Source organism: Pezoporus wallicus, unplaced genomic scaffold (assembly GCF_028554395.1).
Source record: "Pezoporus wallicus isolate ANWC-B61680 ecotype Strahan unplaced genomic scaffold, APGP_CSIRO_Pwel_v1 contig_9719, whole genome shotgun sequence".
In the NCBI taxonomy this organism is placed as follows: domain Eukaryota; kingdom Metazoa; phylum Chordata; class Aves; order Psittaciformes; family Psittacidae; genus Pezoporus; species Pezoporus wallicus.
In genome coordinates, this window is record NW_026642910.1 from 215,824 (window position 1) to 233,132 (window position 17,309).

Consider the following 17,309-nt stretch of genomic DNA (forward strand, 5'->3'; position numbering starts at 1 on the left):
TTGTGTACAGCTCCTTTGCCTCCTTGCCACTCTTCCACATCTCCAAACCATCTCCAGGAAGAGCCAACTGCTTGTCTGCTTCTGGGAGTCCCTTGCTTGTGCACTAACTTTGGGCAGCAAGGTTTCGGGCTGACTGATGGAGCAGCGACATTTTGATTCCCTGATTCCATATATCTGCACACGGATGGGAAGGGAGGTGCGGCACAGGAACATAAGCAGCGCTTGGATCGTGAAGGAGTGGGGATGTGGATATACATTATGTTTTATGCATGCAGGCACATATCTTCAGATGCCTCAGCCTGTGCCAGGTGCAGGATAGGGCGCTACAATGATTTTTTACATGTTTGATGCACTTCTGTGCAGTGTCAATGTGGTTTAGTCCTGGTTTAAGCAACCTTCCTTTCCTTCAAGCAACTCCCTGCTTTAAGCTCTGCCTCTCTGTGAACTCTGGAGAGGTAAAGAGGGAGCCAGAGAATGGAGAGAGGCAGCTGGGAGATTATTAATACTGAAAGTACCAGCGAGCATCAGCCCTTTGATCACAGGCGTGTTTGCAGAGGGACCTTTCCACTGCATGAAGACTAGTTGGCATTCAGTGCATGCCACAGCATCTGGTTCTGTCTCTTGTTCTGTGCCCGTCCAGAGAGAGATTGTAAAGTGAGTCGACAGGTAGATAAATAAAGGGAGAAAACTGGGCTGTCCTCAGAGACCAATGGAGGTTTATGGAGATGCAACTGGACGGGAGGTGAGGAGGGATAGGTCACGTTTGCAGCCTGAGTGTGGAGGTGCTGCAATTGCACTGGAGCCTGTGGGCCAAAGGGAGCTGGCTGGGAAGACTGGGAAAGGAGAGGAAGGAGTTGGGATGAGCACAGTGGGGTACCTGGACCTGGGGTCCCCTTTCAGCCTTTGCCACAGTTCATGATCTGATCGTGTCGATGCTGATTGTGGCCTCTGGCCAAGACAGAAACAGAACACAGCACCGGTCTGCTCTGTGCTGCACCTCACCTGGGTACTGACCTGAACCTTCTTCTTGGCAGATGGTTTGAATTGCTTCAAATCAAGAGCAGAGCTGTATGATCACCTACTCCTCCCAGCCCCAGTTTAATAGCCATTAAATCTGACATTAATGCCGTTCCTGCTGGCTTGGTTTGTGGTTTTGCCACGGGCTTTTTTCCTTTCTTCTTTTTAAACCAGGAATCAGCAATATCCGCCAGGACAGCGCACCCACTTCAGCATCTCCTTACCCCAACTATGCTGTGACTGGTCAAAAAACAACCTGTAGCAGGAGATGGCCCAGTGGAACCTCCATTCCCTGGCTAAGACTCCTGAATACCAATGACAACGTAAATACTGGTACTGCATAGTAATGGCTGCACGGCTCTCTGAGACTGCCTTGCTCAGTGCCGTCCCCATTGACAGGCAGTGCCAGGAGATGGCTCTGTATTTCCTAAACAGCATTTGCAGGTTCTTGTCCAGGCTTTGCAAAAGAAGACCCTTAGTCCCTTGCCAGAGTGTTCCTCAGTGCGTCTGCTGTGCTGGGCTCTATATTGCAAGCTCCTAAATTCCCTGCTCTTTAAACCACGTTTGGAAATCAGTGAATTTCTATGCTACGAGGGGAAAACCATCTCAGATGTACCCTAAAATGATGGGAGCAGAAAGAAAGGAGGAGGAACAATTCACCCGTCTCAGAGGCTGCTCATTCCCAGGTCTCTCCTATGACACACAGAAGAAAGGTTCTGTGGTTTTACTTCTGAGTCTATCCCCCTTTTATTCACACAAAGTATTTCCTATAGCCTTAAACCTCCCTTCCCTTGTCTGCTCCTCACACGCACCCCCTTTATAGGTTTAAGTTCTGTATCTTTCTCACCATGCAAATACCCATATACAGAAATGCACACACAAGCTGTTTTTATAGCTTTAGCTCCGCGTGTATCTGCCTTGTCATGGAGAAGGTTCCTGCAGCTTTACTTTGCACGTCTATAAATAGTCTCTCACAGGCACACATACATGAAAGCATGTTTCTGGAGCTGTAGTGACACAGAAGCAGGGTTTGCTCCTTTTGAAGGGTAAGAAGTGTGGGAGGGGGTTGCCTGTTTATGCTCCTGGAAGTCACATTACAAGATCTGCGATACCAAACCACAGCTGACCCCTAGCATACGGAAATGCTTTACTGCAGCTGAGATGACTGGATTTAATAGAGGCAAACGTCACGTATGTCACGGTGAATGTAACATTTGTGATATACAAGAGAGCATCCTCGATAAGCAGCTGGCTCCTGCTTCCCTTCCTAGAAAGCTTGTGCCGCCAAAGCAAGAGAAGAATGTATGGTTATAGGATTTGCTCCTCTGCTTTTCAAAACCAGACAATGGAGCTGGAAGCCAAATGGTATCAAAAACAAAGAAAGGCTCATTTTGAATAGCAGATAACTTTGCTATCTGCAGAATTTGCAGACACTTTGCTCTCCTCAGTGCAGTTACCATTAGCCCCAAAGAAACAAAGCAGTGCGCAAACAAGTGCAGGACGTGTTCCAAGGAAACGTGCATCCACAAACAGTGTGAGTGCCTTCTCCGCAGAGCATTGCCCCCTTATGCCAGCACAGGAAAAGGAGCCTTTCCCTGGAGATGCGTTGGAGGGCAGAGAGCTGCTGCTGTGTGCATGGACAGGAATTAGCTTCAATCTCCCTTACCCCAGCAGCAGCTTTAGCATCTTTGCCTGGCAGAGAAGAGGGAGCTGAAGAAGCGGTGATATCCTGACAGCATCTGAAATGTTCCTGGGGCTATCTCTGGTCACACTGTTTATACAGTTCAAGGTCTGAAATGTAACAGCTCCTGTTAGCCCAAGATAAGACACAATGAAACGGTGTCTGTAGCTGGGGAGGGTTATTTCTGTGTATCAAATTATTTCATGCTAGTGGGTTTTCAAATGGACTCTAATTAAATTAAACAGCTCTTTTTTTCCCCCTTATCACCACAGGCACATCGAGATTGTGTTGCAATTATGGGGGAAGATCTGTATTTATAGCGTGGAAAGGATTTGCACAGGAGCCACAGTCCTCTCTCTGCCAGGCATGACATTTCCATTCTGCACTAATGTTGTGGAACCTTGTGGTAAGTAAAACAGGCACAAAGTATTTACCAGTGATGTAAAGACAAAAGGTGTCTTCTCTCGTGCTTCAAATCTGATAGCAGATGCTAAAACCCTCTCTGTTTCTAATGTGTTGGTGGTTAGAAGTTGAAAGCCTAATTCACACTTACTGACATGAATGCAGGAGCTGGGGCTTCAAGAGAAATAGCAGCTATCCTTGATTGCACCAGAAGAAATGCAGTACTGGTAATGTTTGCTGTGGAATTCCAATTACACTTTAGCTGTCGTTTGCTATCCTGTATGTTGTATCAGAGCATCTTTCCTGTATCTGTCCTCAGAACATCCCTGTGAAAAGCTGCTGACCTATTTTCCCAGGGGGGACTATTAATAGAGATTGGCAAAAGAAGTTCATAACTTTTCCAATATCAACCCCGCATCGATTCACTGCTGACAAAGGTTACACTGGGAAATTGGCTTTCCCCAGCACGGATACAACGGGATTGGAGGCATTCAGTCTTACCAGAGATGCTCTTTTTGTAACGGGCCTTGACGAGGGAGCTGTAAAACCCGAGTTCAGTTTGTAAAACCTGTTGTAAAACGTGAGTTCAGTCTGGGCTCTGCCACAGACATCCTTAGAGTGTCCCTGGACAAAGCAGGTCCTCCTCTGCTTCAGCTTTTCCATGTGTGAAATGCAGAGCTCTGTCTGATTTAGCACCCTCATTAGTGGTCCAGATGTACTGGGATATTCAGGGGGGAAAACTGCATCAGTTCCATCAGTTGTGTGAATTCCAGCAGTGCTTTGCACCCAGCTTTCAGGCACGCAGATGCTGGCCTGGGAAGCTTGCCTCTCACAGGGCTTGTCACTCGGCTTTCTCATTACCATAATCAATGTGATTTACACCCAAAATGATCAATGAATGAGCATCAGGAGCACTGAGAGCTGCGTAACTACTCTTCTGCTCCAGTTCTGCTCACTCCCTTCTCTACATTGTGTCTGGAAGTTGAGCATAATAAAATGAAAGCAAAGATTCCGTTTCCAAGTTGAAGGTGCAGCTTCCTTTAACATTCCCAGGATAGCTCAGCTTATACAGACACTTGGTGTCAGCTTCTGTGGCCCGTGCTGTTCTTGCAGACATATTTCGTAATACATTTCTTTAGCCCATCCAAAAAGAGGACAAGTACAAAGGCAGAACCCGGGTTCTTGGTGCCTTTCTGGTGATAACTGTGCAGGTGACGGAGAAATGAGAATTAGCCACTGAATCTGTGGCAGCAAACAAACGGCAGTATTCAAACGGGCTCTTTTTTTGCTGTCAGTGTTCTTGTAACACCCTGTGTGGGGGTTCAGCCTTCTGCCAGTGCTCCACAGCTTCCCAGCCACTGCTCAGGGAGAGCAGCATCCACCGGAGCTCTGCAGAGTGCACGGGCCACGCTCTGTGCACACAGAGACCTGATGCATCCCCCCCAGTGCCACGTCTCTGTGTGCACAAATCAGCTCCACTGGCCCCATGCTGTGGAAAAGCTTCCTCCTGCTCCCTGCTCGCATTCAAGGAGCACTGTGCAGAACGAGGCTGCTACAGCTTGTTCATCTAAACACACACGCGCTGCTCGTGCAGTAGGAGGGCAGGCTGTGGCTCTCCGTGAGAGCTCATTGACACCGGAGGGACCATTGCAAAGAGGGACATCAGAAGCAGGCTTTTGCCCAGAACCCTGTCTCTCTGTGATCCCTGGCCTGCACTCACAGGTGGGGCAGCTCTGCCTGGGGGAAGAGGTATCTTTGAAGAAGAAAACGACTGTAGTTTAAAACCACTTCAGGCTTGGCCCACAAAAACACATAGGGATCACTCATGTGCCCTTCATGCAATGATCTGATCTTTGGGAGCCCTTGTTCTTCTAAGTGGCTTGCTTAAAGCCTCATAACAACTGAAATCAGTGCTGGAAGTAGGAGCTGTAACTCGGAGCAGTTTGATAAAACCGGAGATGCTCAGCACTGTGCTCCTGAGGCAGCATCCCCCTGTGCTTTCTATCTGGATCTGTGGGCAGAGTTGCAAGAGACTGGCTGGGTAAGAAGGTGAAGCACAGGCTCTCCTTTGAACATCTGGAGATGAGGATACTTCCAGATGGCTGAATGAGCTTTCAAATGGAAGATTCACAGTCATGTTTGACTGATTATTTGCATCTTTCAAATGCTGCCTAGATAAGCAGTAAGTAAAAGAACAGTTAAGATTGAGGAGAAAGAGGGAAATGATGCCAGATGTGGAAAGGTCTGTTTAAACTTGACACTCTGTCACACTGGATGTGATTGCCAGCTGTAGGAACAGTGTGCTTGTGCTCAGGGGCCTCAAGGTAGCAGCACTGTTGTGTGTCTGAAGCAAGCGGACACCTGAGCACTTGCAGGCAGAGGACTTCTTGAAGAACATCTCTCCTGTCTTCTATGTTCATCACAGAGCCAGTTCTGCCCTCCCTTTTAGCATCACTTGCTGTGCAGCACAGTTATTTCCTAATCTAGCCAAGTCACTGGTGTTGAACCCAGCCTCATCACTATTAGTGTTTTTCAGTGTGATATTCTTTATGGAAGTTGTGCTTCGAAGCCACTCTCAAATTCCTGCTTTTCTTCTGCATATCCAGAAGATAACAGCACCTTTCCAAAGAGCAAACACCCTGAGTCATCCAGATGCAGCAGTTTGCACCCTGTTGTAGTGTGGTCCGTGTAAGTGATTTCTCATGTCAAGTTGTGGCCCCACTGCAGTCAGCAGGAGCATCAACTGGACAAGGATTTCCTCTCTAATGTAGTGAACTTGGTCCAGGGTAGTTAGACACTTGGCCTTTGCTAATGAAGGGGTGGTCCCCGATTCCTGACTCCTCGTTGTAATGAAGCCACTTAGAAACGTGCTGCAGAACCGTTCACTAAAGAGTTTTCCAAGCTTTGGGAAGGAAATCCGCTGAAGATGTCCAAGAGCTGGGGCTGGAGATGTGCCTCACGTGGCCTGGTTTCAGTAATGGATTGTCATTCCAAACACGACACTCCTTATTCCACTCCGTGGAGTCCAATTAACTGTCAGGAATGCACTGTTGAAGGGATGATGGATTATACCACAGGAAACATTAATGAAGCTCATTCCAAGCAGCCCACATGAAGACCACAGCTGATGCAACTGCCTGCGTGGAGAGCCCGTTCCTTTTGGTTTCCAAAGCCTCAAGCAGGGAGAACCTCATCCACCTGTCAATCCCACCCAATTAAGGGCCCATTAGATGCACCCTTTCCTTTCACTGTCATGATCAAGGTGATTTTTGGCTTTGCAAGTAGCTCTGGCTTTACCACAGAAGCAGAGACTGTGGAGAGTGAGCAATGATTATCTACAGCTCACTGTATGACTTCATTATTCCTGACCCGACAGTGCTGCCTACTAATAAGGTAGCCAAGGTGAGAGAATAAAGTGCTTGGCAATGCACGCTTCCTAGAAGGTGAGGACCTGCCTCCTGCTATGGAGCTGGGACAGAGGAACACCCAGAGCATGCCACCATGCACATCATCCGGTGGGTGCTGTGCCACACCGTGGCATCCAGCTCTGAAGCTGCCATTCTGATCCGAGCTGTCCTCTCCAGACCATGGCTGGAAGACACCTACCTCCAGTCTGGAAGTTGATGCTGGTGTCTCCTCCCTACCTCTGTGCACAAGTCTTGCAGGATCAGCTTTTCTCTGCCTCTCTTCCTACTGCATCATCAGTAGCAGAATGAGTACAGAGCTGGTAGTGCCCTGCTGTGCTGCCTCACACACACTGGGAAGCTGTTTGTTTCGAGGTCATACTGGAAAGCAGTCTTCCCAGTGGTGAGAGCTCCACAGCCCCAGACAGCCTCCAATGCCTGATCCTCTCAGAAAGGAAGTGCTGGAAAGAGGGCAGAGAGCACCCCTTCAACACTCACCACAACTTGTCTCTCCTGCTGGCCAGGGCTGTGCCATCTGCTGAACGGAGAAGAGCATTTCTCTCCAGCCATGCTCCAGCCTTCGGGTGCCAGTTCAGAGGCACCAGCAGTAAGTGTGACAGCATGCAATTAAGTGGGAGTGGAATGGGTACCAGTGTGAGCCCAGCGGGCAGGGGTCAACATAAGATGCTGGAAGAGTTCTTCTCACCTCATCCTGAGCAGATGGCATCAGATTAGTCCTCTTTTTGTAGCCTTTTAAGTAACGAAGCAGCACCCTGGCTAAAATAGCCCCATCTGGATCATATAATCCTAATCCTCCTCAGTGTTATGGGCACCATGGGCTGATGGTCACTGGCACAGAAATTGCGCAGCTGGAAGTCAACTCTGTTAAGTGCCTTCATTTCCACCCATGTTAAATCCAGAATTAGAAATCCTCCCTTCTGGCTGAAGATCTTTAACCAGAAACCTGAACTAGTGGATACCTCACTGCTGCCTTTTTCTACCATTAGCAGTTTTCAGTCACCAAATCGACAAGGGGTTGGAATAACAACAGGGAGCTGTACCCTAAATGTAGCTGAAATCCTATTTGCCAGACCTCAGAGCTGGCCTGGGGCTTGTAAGAGGCTGGGACAGTGAGTGAGTTGTTGACTGTTCTCTGTTTCTTCTCAATGGCTTGTCCAGCTACTGAGTTTAGTGTAGTGGGATGCCCTGGGGATTGAGAGTAGGGTTTGAGCCTTCCAGTTCCTCCACCCAGTCTCTGCAGGAGCAGCCTGGGAAAGGCTGTGAGTACCAAGATAGGAAGGTTTAAGGGTGATGCAGCTCAGTCTGAATAAAACTAGTGGGATTAAATGAAGCACAGAGAGGTTTACACGCACAGGAATTATATCCTATTAGACTAAAGGATAATCCCGAGAGAGGTGGCAGAATGTGGCAGACAGTTTAAACCACGTTGCTTAGACCAGCTTGTGAATGCTGCAAGATAAAAGGCAGGCAATACATGGATGAAAAATCCATAGTTCAGACATGATATGCCTCTTACTGTCCCTGGAATGCATGCGGAGAGAGAACAGTACAGAGGGAATACAGTAGCACAAGGGCCAGGCTCCTAGTTTGGCAGCTGATTATGTCAGTTAATTTAAGCCAGAGACACTGCAACACAAAAACCACTGCAGCAAAGAAAGGTCTTACCTGAACAAGTCATTTCCCATGTTCTTTATGACTGTATTTATCAGAGCATCTCTGAAACAAAGTTCACCTCTTTATATCTCATCATGAAGACTCGGTGCCTGCTGCACTGAGCACAATTAACTGAGGTCCTTTACAGAGAGTTACTTTCCCTCATGCATCATCCAGTTAATTATTTAATGGCATATAAATCCTCGTGGCTCACAAGGTCTGGGGCTGTGCTGCAACCACACTGCGAAGCTCTTTCATGTGTCTCTGCTCGCACAAGAGCAACTTCCACTTTGTTGGGAAGAAGGAGCTCTCTCTTTGAAATCTTGTTGTGGCAGCCATCAAAAGGTGTGATAGGAAATGTTTATTCACACTCGGATACCAGCTATTAAATGGAATGAAACATATGTGCTTCCCTGTTTGTTTGTTATTCCCCTGTTACACCCTAAAGACATTTTCCTGTCACTCTCCGGGTTGGGATTAGCTGTTGAATAGCACGTGTCTGTTTGATGGTGGGTGTTCGCTTCATTAGATAATAGCTCTCATTAAGGAAACATGACAAATTAATGAATTTGTAAAGAGACATCCTTTGTTAATGGTGCTTTGGGTTTAGTTGGTACCTTTCCAGGAGGAATCTTGGAACCAACTGCATTAGAGAATGATGCAGGTGTGTTTCCCACCTTGCACCTTTGGGATGACAGCTTTTTGTCTGTGCTTTGAGCAGCGAATTTGGAGCTACCCCTGGGGACCTTCATCACTGAGTGCCACAGGAACTCACTGACTCTTCCATGGCCTTGGCTTTCATCTCAGCGTAAGTGCACTGACCCTTGCCTTGCAGGATCTTTCAAAGCACGGAAGAGCACCCATGGCCACTCTGAGTGTCTCTGAGATGGTTTCCTTCCAGCTGACACTGGCTTCTTCTTATCTATAGCCATTCTGTGAATGGGAATGAGTGCCCCTCTCCGTAGAATAGGAATTGCTGTTTCTCAAACTCTTACTCCAAAGGCTGGAAACAATCATTCTTCATTGTAGCCCAACCTTTCTAACAGATACATTATCATGTGTCCATGGCAATCAGTTTAAAGTCTAGATGGATTTAACCACCGTGGCAAACGCAGTTGCAAACATCCTTTGTCTGCCACAGAAACAACGGGCAAACATCCACAGTTTTGTGTGAGGAGAATACCCTCTGCATTGAAACGGTGCCTGAAAACCTTTAGTTGCTACTCTGGGCCTTCACCAAAGAGTTAAATGTGTCGTGGAGATCTGTTGAGGCCACATTGTTCAGCTTTACATGATCTCCTCTGCTTTGGAGCTGCAGAGGTGCTTTAACACACAGGTGTTTTGGCAATGGCAATTGAAGATGAGCTGGGGAATCAGCCAAAAAGCACAAATGCCCACCAGAGCAAGAGTCTGAATAGTGCCAGTGAGGGTGGAATAAGGAGAGCAACGGGGCTTGGAAGGGGCTGGCCCTGATTCTCCCCTGCCGTGTGCACAGCAGTATGTGAGTATTGCCCTGGGAAGGGTAGGTCCAGCCACACTGCCCCGTGTCAGTGCGTCTCCAAGTGCAGGGCTCAGCTCAGCACCATTTCTGCAGTGCCTTTTGCTACCGGAGCTGTCACAGCCTAAGGGGGAGCTCTGAAAACTGCTATTTAGGGACCGCTCTGCGTGCACGTCAGCTGGCATTTCTGTTCCCTTTGCTAACCCTGCTGCAGGGCCTCCAATGAGAGCAGGAGCTGTGTTTCTCCAGTGTTCACAACATCTATTCCCTTCTCCCTTCCCTCCCTGCCTAGAATGAGGGCTCTCTGCAACAGTGGAAATCAGAAGGTGCTGGAGAAGGGTCTCACTTGTCTCAAGGGTCTCACTCAGGGCCAAACTTGGAAGAGGCAGTGAGAATCCAGGAATCGAAGGCAATCAGGATTTTCTTCTAGATCATTTGACAAAACACACAGGTATGCCTGCACAAAATGATGGGGAGAAGCATCCTTCACGGCCTGTTGGAAGACAAAGATGCTACCTGTGAATCACAGCATCTCTGGAAGCTGTGAGGTTGTGCTGGGGGGGGGGGGCAATGTGCCCTCTGCTCACACTCCTTCCTGTTTGGCTTTACCCACTCTGACAGGAAGCATCTTTGGCAGGGTGGATGTGCAGGGGGATTTGGTAAGGCTCTGCAGGCAAATGGAACCCTTCTCCTTGCACTGAACATGCTAAGCAAATCTCTTGTGCTCTTCGCCCCTTGCTTTAACCCTTGCTCAGGAAGCTGCGAGGCAGCGGTTGCCAAACCAGCACTGGTTTCAGAACAGAACATTTTCCAGGGCATGCTTTTAATACAAACCCACTGCTAAGGGCCCCTGAGACAAAAGAGATCAAAGAAACAGCTTGGCTGATACAAAGGCAGTTGAAGACATCCATAGCAAAATGAATATGAACAGAAATTAGCAAGGAGAAGGAGGACTACGCTGATGTAGCTGCGCATGTTTAGTCATTATTCCTAAAAGGAAATAACCCTTTCTCACCTGCTGCTTCCTGTTTCAGCCCCTAGCTTTGGTTTCCTCTCCTCAAGGGCTGGAACTGAAAGAAAGAGGAGAATGAACTAACCAGCTCCATTTGGAAATGAGTTGTAGCTTTGCAGGTTGCCACACTCACACCCTGGCTGCCCAGGACATAAAGCTTATGCCTCTGTAAGGGAGAAGGAACTGGGGGGCCAGGCCAGCAGAACCCCTTCCGATGCATTCCAATGCTTCCTAAAGGAAGTGTCTGAAAGCTTCCATTTAGATCCTGTCAGGCAGTTTCTGGGTGTTAATTATGGAAAACATATTTATGGGGAGACCAGACCTGCGGATGCCTCCAGGAATGTTTTGTAACACATCCTACTTGGGAATCCTTCTTTTGCATTGGTTTTTCTGGGCTCTGTTTTTCACTTCCTTTAAGGATATTACCATGAACAGAAAGCTATTTCTCTCCTAAAAGTTTTCCTGCCATAACTTCTCCATTCTCTCTGCATCTTAGTGCAGGAGAGGAGACACAGGCAGTAAGTCATAAACTCTAGTTAGAAATATATAGACTATGGACATGTAGCAAAAAGGAGACATCTGAACCTTTCCTTCTCTTCTGATTTCTGGGGCTAGACACGCGTTTTGCTATGAACCCATATTTTCCTTGTGAACTAATACTGATTTCTGTCTAAATAATACTGTGTAATATGCCATCAAAGGACCCCTGGGTTTGACTCACCCATGGGAAGTCCAACAGAGCACAAAACTTAGCTTGATATGATTAAAACTGAGATTAGGAAAACACTCCAAAAGAAAAGGGATGGCAAATGGATGTGAGCAAGGCTCAAATAGATCCAATACAACTCTTCTAGGCTGGCTTTTGCCCCGGAAAGGTGGATGAACAACGTGACTCTCCTGAATGCCTCGAAGGACATCAGAAACATGGTTCAGTATTACCTCAGAGGAAGCACCTCCTCTTCCATAAGCACAGGTTCCTTCAGCATCACGTTGCACTGCAGATGGCATGGATCTGGGTCCACATGAGCAACGCAACCAGCTGAATCACAGAGACAACTTGATATATCATCATTTGGCTTTTATTTAATACACAATAACATTGCACAGTGGTACGTATGAGTCACTTCAGTCTAATTGTTATTCCCTTCATCTCTGCAATCACAGTGGGTGAACAGTGGTACTTCATTTCCCAAGTGATGTGGCTTACATGGACAGCACGTTTTCTTTCTACCTTGTGCGTTTCTCATAGCAATCCTGTGTAAATCATAGCAGAGGATTCTGAAGCATTGTAACTCATCACAATATTCAGGATTTCCCCTTCAGCTCTTTGGTGACTGATTATCACCAACCTGCTTTGCTAGGTGACATCTTCAGCCAGGAGCTGAGGAGCCAGTGTCCAGCTCTTCTTTTAGTAGATGTATGCTCGTAAATGCATTGTGCCATCAGATTTACAGCTTCTCCAGACATTGTCCTGGGGTTTTTCCACTTTGAATGGTAAATATGTAACATCTATCCTGTAGATATCCTGGGGTCAGTTCTAGGAGTTGCCGGAGCCAGGAGCTGTGTTTCCTCGTCACTGAATGGGACAGTGTCTTTCCAGCAGCAGAGCTCTAGAGATGCATCGTATGCAGATCTAGGAGAGGAGAGTTCACTGATAAACTGAGTTTCTGCACTCCCTCTTCAAGCTACAACCCCTTTAATTCCAGGCCTGGACCATTTCTCAGTAGTTCTCACTTCCCAGCACAGTTTGGCTAATAGAAGCTGTATTGATGGACCCATCTACCCGAGCAAAGAAAAAACCAAAGCTCATGGATTGAAAATGAATGGAGTGTTTACCTGTACATCATTTTAATGGATGGGGAAATTCGTTCTCATGATAGAGCCATAAATGTCACTTTCTGTCTGCCACAGCAAAATACTCGCGTAACAAATAGCGTGCTGCATTCACACCCAACAAGAGGACGTTCAGAGCAGCTTGACTTGCATCACACACACTAAGAAAGGCTCAACCTGGGTTTTTTATTCATTCCATCGGCTCAGGGATCAGCAGAAACACATGAGTGGAGGTACAGCAACAGGGAAGATGAATGATAGGAGGACAAATCAACCAGTCTGGCTTCCCAGAAACGACTCTCTTTGTCGAGCTTGGGTTTATTCCAGGTGCTATGGTAGGAAACAGGTCCTTTTATCTTTACCTAGAGCTCCCTCTTGCATTACACACAACCCACTGGCAGGTTGCTCAACTCCAAGAAAACTCTGGGGCTGAGCAGTGGAAACAGAGATTCACAGCTCTGGCATCCCAGTGCCCAGGAAGGGGATGAAATCAGAGCCCTCAGGCTGACATAGGTGTGCGCAGAAGAAGGAACGCAGCACTTTGTTTCTTCCTATATCTGCAAATCATCCCCTAGACTGCCCCATCCTCTGCCAATGGTCTGTTATGCCTTTGGGCTTGTCTTTCCTGGATCTACACTTTGAAAGGGAAGGCTCCCTGCTATTAAAGCTCCCTTTCCAAGACCAGCTCAGCTCTGCCACGTGGTTAAGCTGGGCCTGGCTGGGCTGTTTGCTAATGAGAGTTTTCTGTGTTAGAGAAATGTTTGTTCATTTGCATCTTCCAATATAAATATCTCCTGGATACCGGAGCTGAAAGCTCCAAACCCTTTCATAGGGAATGCAGCACGGTTTTCCTCTGCTTGCCAATTGCCCTGCTCCATGGCCAGCTGGCCCTGCAGCATCTGAAGGGCAGTGCTGGTTTGGATGGAGTCGTATCTTCAAGCCTCAAACAGAAAGCCAAGAGCATCCTTTAGGCTCTTGAGCACTGTCATCGCATCAGGACATGTGGCAATTGCCAGGCCCTCAATGCAGATGAGATCTGAAGGGTTCAGCTGCTGCTGCTATTTCCTCTTGCTGAGCTGGGGTGTAAATGCGTTTAAGGCAAACACCCTTGCTCCACTCTGATGGCCTCTCCAGCTTTTTATGTGGGGAGAGTGGTAATTCCATAGTGCTATCTCAAGAAAGCTGGTTCTCGGCGTTCAAGTGCTTTGAATCGTGAAGAGAAAGGGAAAATATAATCTTCTTATATTATCATGAAAGGCATCAACTAATCCTGCTGCAAAAGGTGTGATTTGCTGATGGGAAGGAACAAATTTCTGCTGCATGAGAATACATATCACCAACTAATGAGCACTTCTTCCCTGGTTCCTTGAGTGCTTATCTGTGTCTGATAAATTCCATATCCCTGCCTAGTTAATGCAGAATCCCACATAGCATATGCTACATCCCTTGCTCTAAATATTTGCTTTCTCTCACCGCTCTATCAATTCAGCCTGTGTAAGCCCAACAAAGTGGTGGTGCTGGCTAAGAGATGTGCTGCAGATCAGGCAAGAGGGGCCATGGCCCGGTTGGCTCAGCATCACTCCATCAGGGGTCACCCATGCCTTAGGCAAATCACTGCACCTCTTTCAGCTTCATGTTATACCCACAAGGAAAAGAAATGCCAGTATATCCAGCTTTGCCCTACTCCTGTTAAAACAGAGAAGATCTGGGAAGAGGCATCTAAGCATGTGTGTTGGTTGGATTTACCTTGCTGCTGTCTCTTTACAACAGCTCCATCCACAGACGTGTGTCAAACTGGCTCTGTGATAGCATGCGCTGCTTCCCTTTCCTCATAGTCCAGAGCTTTGTATAGAGATCAGCCATTCCCTGGCCCTTGAGTTCTGCAGTGGCCTCAGAAAGTGTTCCATGGTATGGATGCACTTTGCATAAGGGAAAAAAAAACTGGGCTAAAATGTTGGGGAATGGCTAAAATGGGATTAATAGCAGTGGAGTTCGGTGCAGGTTGTGCCTGTGGAGTGTGTGGGCTGGGGACAGGAACAGGATTCGGTGGCAGGGAAAGGAGGCTTCACAAATAGAAAGGACTTGCTTAGAAGGCTGGAGGAGTTGAAGCATCTAACACACGAATGAGAACTATACCATTAAGAGGCTCACAGGGAGCAGCAGATCTGTGCAATAGCTTGGACCTGTGGGTTGACCATCACCAAGTGCTAAGGTCCAGCCAGCTCCTGGCATTGCTGTCAGCACGCTTGAGTCTCACAGCCAGCTGGCAGCAGAGGGGGAGTTTCTTCTTGCAACATTTCTTCTCTGCCAGTGCATTGACGGATTGCAGCACTGTTCAAAAAAAGGAACTAAATCCTCTGGGATTTCCCATTTCTTATCTTTGCTTTTCAGTTGTTGTTTCCTTAATGACCTGCTTTTAGTTAATGAAACATCCTGTTTCTTGGGAAAGAAAAGAATAGACCCTGATTTGCAGCCAAATCTCTACGTGTCTGCCAGCGCCTGGCAGCATCATACCCTGTTCAAGTTTGTGTGCGCATCTGGGTGCAGGAAGGTGGGTGCAGAACCAGGATCTGAGACTCTTCACTTCTCCTGCCTTTCTCGTGTGTGATCTGGAGTTTGAATCTGGGTGGACACGTCAGGAACTGAAGCAGGAACACACAGAAAGGAAATCCAGCATTCTGTGGCTTGGGCTCCATACCTTCTGTGGGTTTGATATAGATGACTTGTATAATCCTGGCTGCAAAGTGGGCATCAGTTGTGATTTCAAAAGCAAACATCCTTTGTGGGGGGTTTAAAAGCTTTTTTATCCCCTAAGTGGGATAAACAAGGGGAAGGATGCCTTTGAATAGCAACTCTGCCTTGGAAACATGTTTAAGATCCCTTTAAGTATAAGCTACAGCATACTTCTAGAGAGTGTGAGCTGCTATTAGGCATCTAGCAGTGGTGGTTTATGAAGGGGAAACATTTTTAATGCCAAAGTAGTGCTATTTTAAAACAAGTTGCTTTTATAGAACGAATGAGGTGGCTCTATTGAAAAGGAACGTCTGGGAGGGACGACTGTGGCTGTATTTCTGTTCGACAGTAGGAGGTAAATCTGCCTGGTTTCCCCCATCCCTGTTTCGGGAAGCAGCGGCTGGCTGTGATCATTTGGGTTTGTGTGGAGGCAGCTGAGGCTCTGTCTGCACACAGATGCTCTGCAGTGGTACCTGAAGGGGAGATTCAGGTTGGATATAAAGCAGCTCTTCCCTGCGAGGGGAGCCAGAGGTGTGCTTTTGCTCCAGGGAAGCAGCATCCGTGCGGCTCCACGAGAGGCTTGGCACGTCAACACTGTAATTCAGTTAAGTGGGAAGAGAAGGCAAACTCATCATAATAGCTCCAAATGAGAACCCCAACCCCAACAACCACCCGAGAACAACAAATAACAGCTGCTTGTTGCAGCAGCACCAGCGGCCCATTTTCCTGCTCATAAAAGGCAGCAGTGATGTGTGGCTGTGAGCGCGCCGCAGCTGCAGCATCCCTCCGGCTCCAACCCGGTCTCCAGAACAATGTGAGAGATTGTATCTGCATAAGCAGAAGAATACAGGAACCAAACCAAGCCACACTGCTAAGGGGCATTAAAGCCAGAGCGCTGGCTTGCAGTCATGTCACGGGTTCTTCTCCCTGCCCCAGTGCCTTCTTGTTTCATCAAACACTACAAGAGTCACACAGGATCTCTTTCCCCCCCCCCCATCTCCAGTCTCTAGCACTGCACAGGGTGTGAAGAACTCAGCTCTCCATCCAAATTAAGAGCATGGTTATGGAGAGCAACTGGTTGCAGATGGAGCATGCTTCAGGTTAAGTTGCTATAATTGCTGGAGTTGAAAGGCAAAGGCAAATCCCAGCTCCTAGTGTTTGCTTTGTCTTTAATCATGCCTTTACAAAGTCACTCTTGTGGCTCCCTGGGGTTTAGCTGCCTGGTTTTGCATACCTAAGAGAGGCGAAGCTGCTTTCTCCCTTCCCTCTCCATTACTTGCCTGTTCCTTTGTGCCAGGTTCAGCTTCAGTTCGGAGCATTCTCTGGGCTGTGCTGATAATTACATTTATTCCTCTGAGATGCTTTCCATTGGGTTTGCAAACAGGAGATCCTGCTGTCCCTGGCCCTCGGATGGCTCTGGAACAAGAAGAGTGTGTCAGTCTCAAAGAGAGCTCAAAGAGAATGTTACTTGTGTTACCCAGAGGGACCCGCAGAGCCCTGTATGTCCATAGGCTTTGGAAACACAGACAGAGAAAAGACTTCATCCCACTACTGGGGCCTGTGCTGTAAGGTCGCCCTTATTAGAAACCAGGATCAGGGTGGGAGACGTTGCAACTGTCCCAAGAACAGGAATAAAGCTGCTTGCGAGCGTGCATCTCACTGACTGACAGTGCCTAAACCTCGATCCATTGCCATAGGACAGTCAGAGTTCTCTGATTCCACTGCTCACTGGGTGACCTGGGCACTACAGACTTGCATATGTAGCTTTCCTTTCACTGTTTAACAATGCAACAGGCATCTACCACACCATTTGTTCTCCCCAACCCTGAGGAAGGAGCATCTGAGGACTGGAAGTAGTATAAATTCTGCTGTACTTCAGATAGAGAAACACACCTTGTGTCTGGCATTCAGTGCTTAACACCCTGATCCCTTCCCTCCCTGCAGACAGAGATGCTCCTTGGGTGCATGATTCAAGTTAATGATTGAGCATCTTTCCCATCTAAAGGAGCTGGTGCAGCATTCCCTCTGGGATTAGCACAGATGACCTCATGTCTG

General features: G+C 47.6%; 1 protein-coding gene across 1 annotated transcript in view; it reads left to right on the plus strand.

Moving 5' to 3' along the window:
* The first annotated feature begins 836 nt into the window (after window positions 1–836).
* Window positions 837–17,309, plus strand: part of B3GAT1 (beta-1,3-glucuronyltransferase 1) — a 49,093-nt gene continuing 32,620 nt past the window's right edge. The window contains exon 1 of the mRNA XM_057433201.1: window positions 837–853. The gene's annotated coding sequence lies outside the window, so the exon portion shown is untranslated. The remainder of the gene's footprint in view (window positions 854–17,309) is intronic.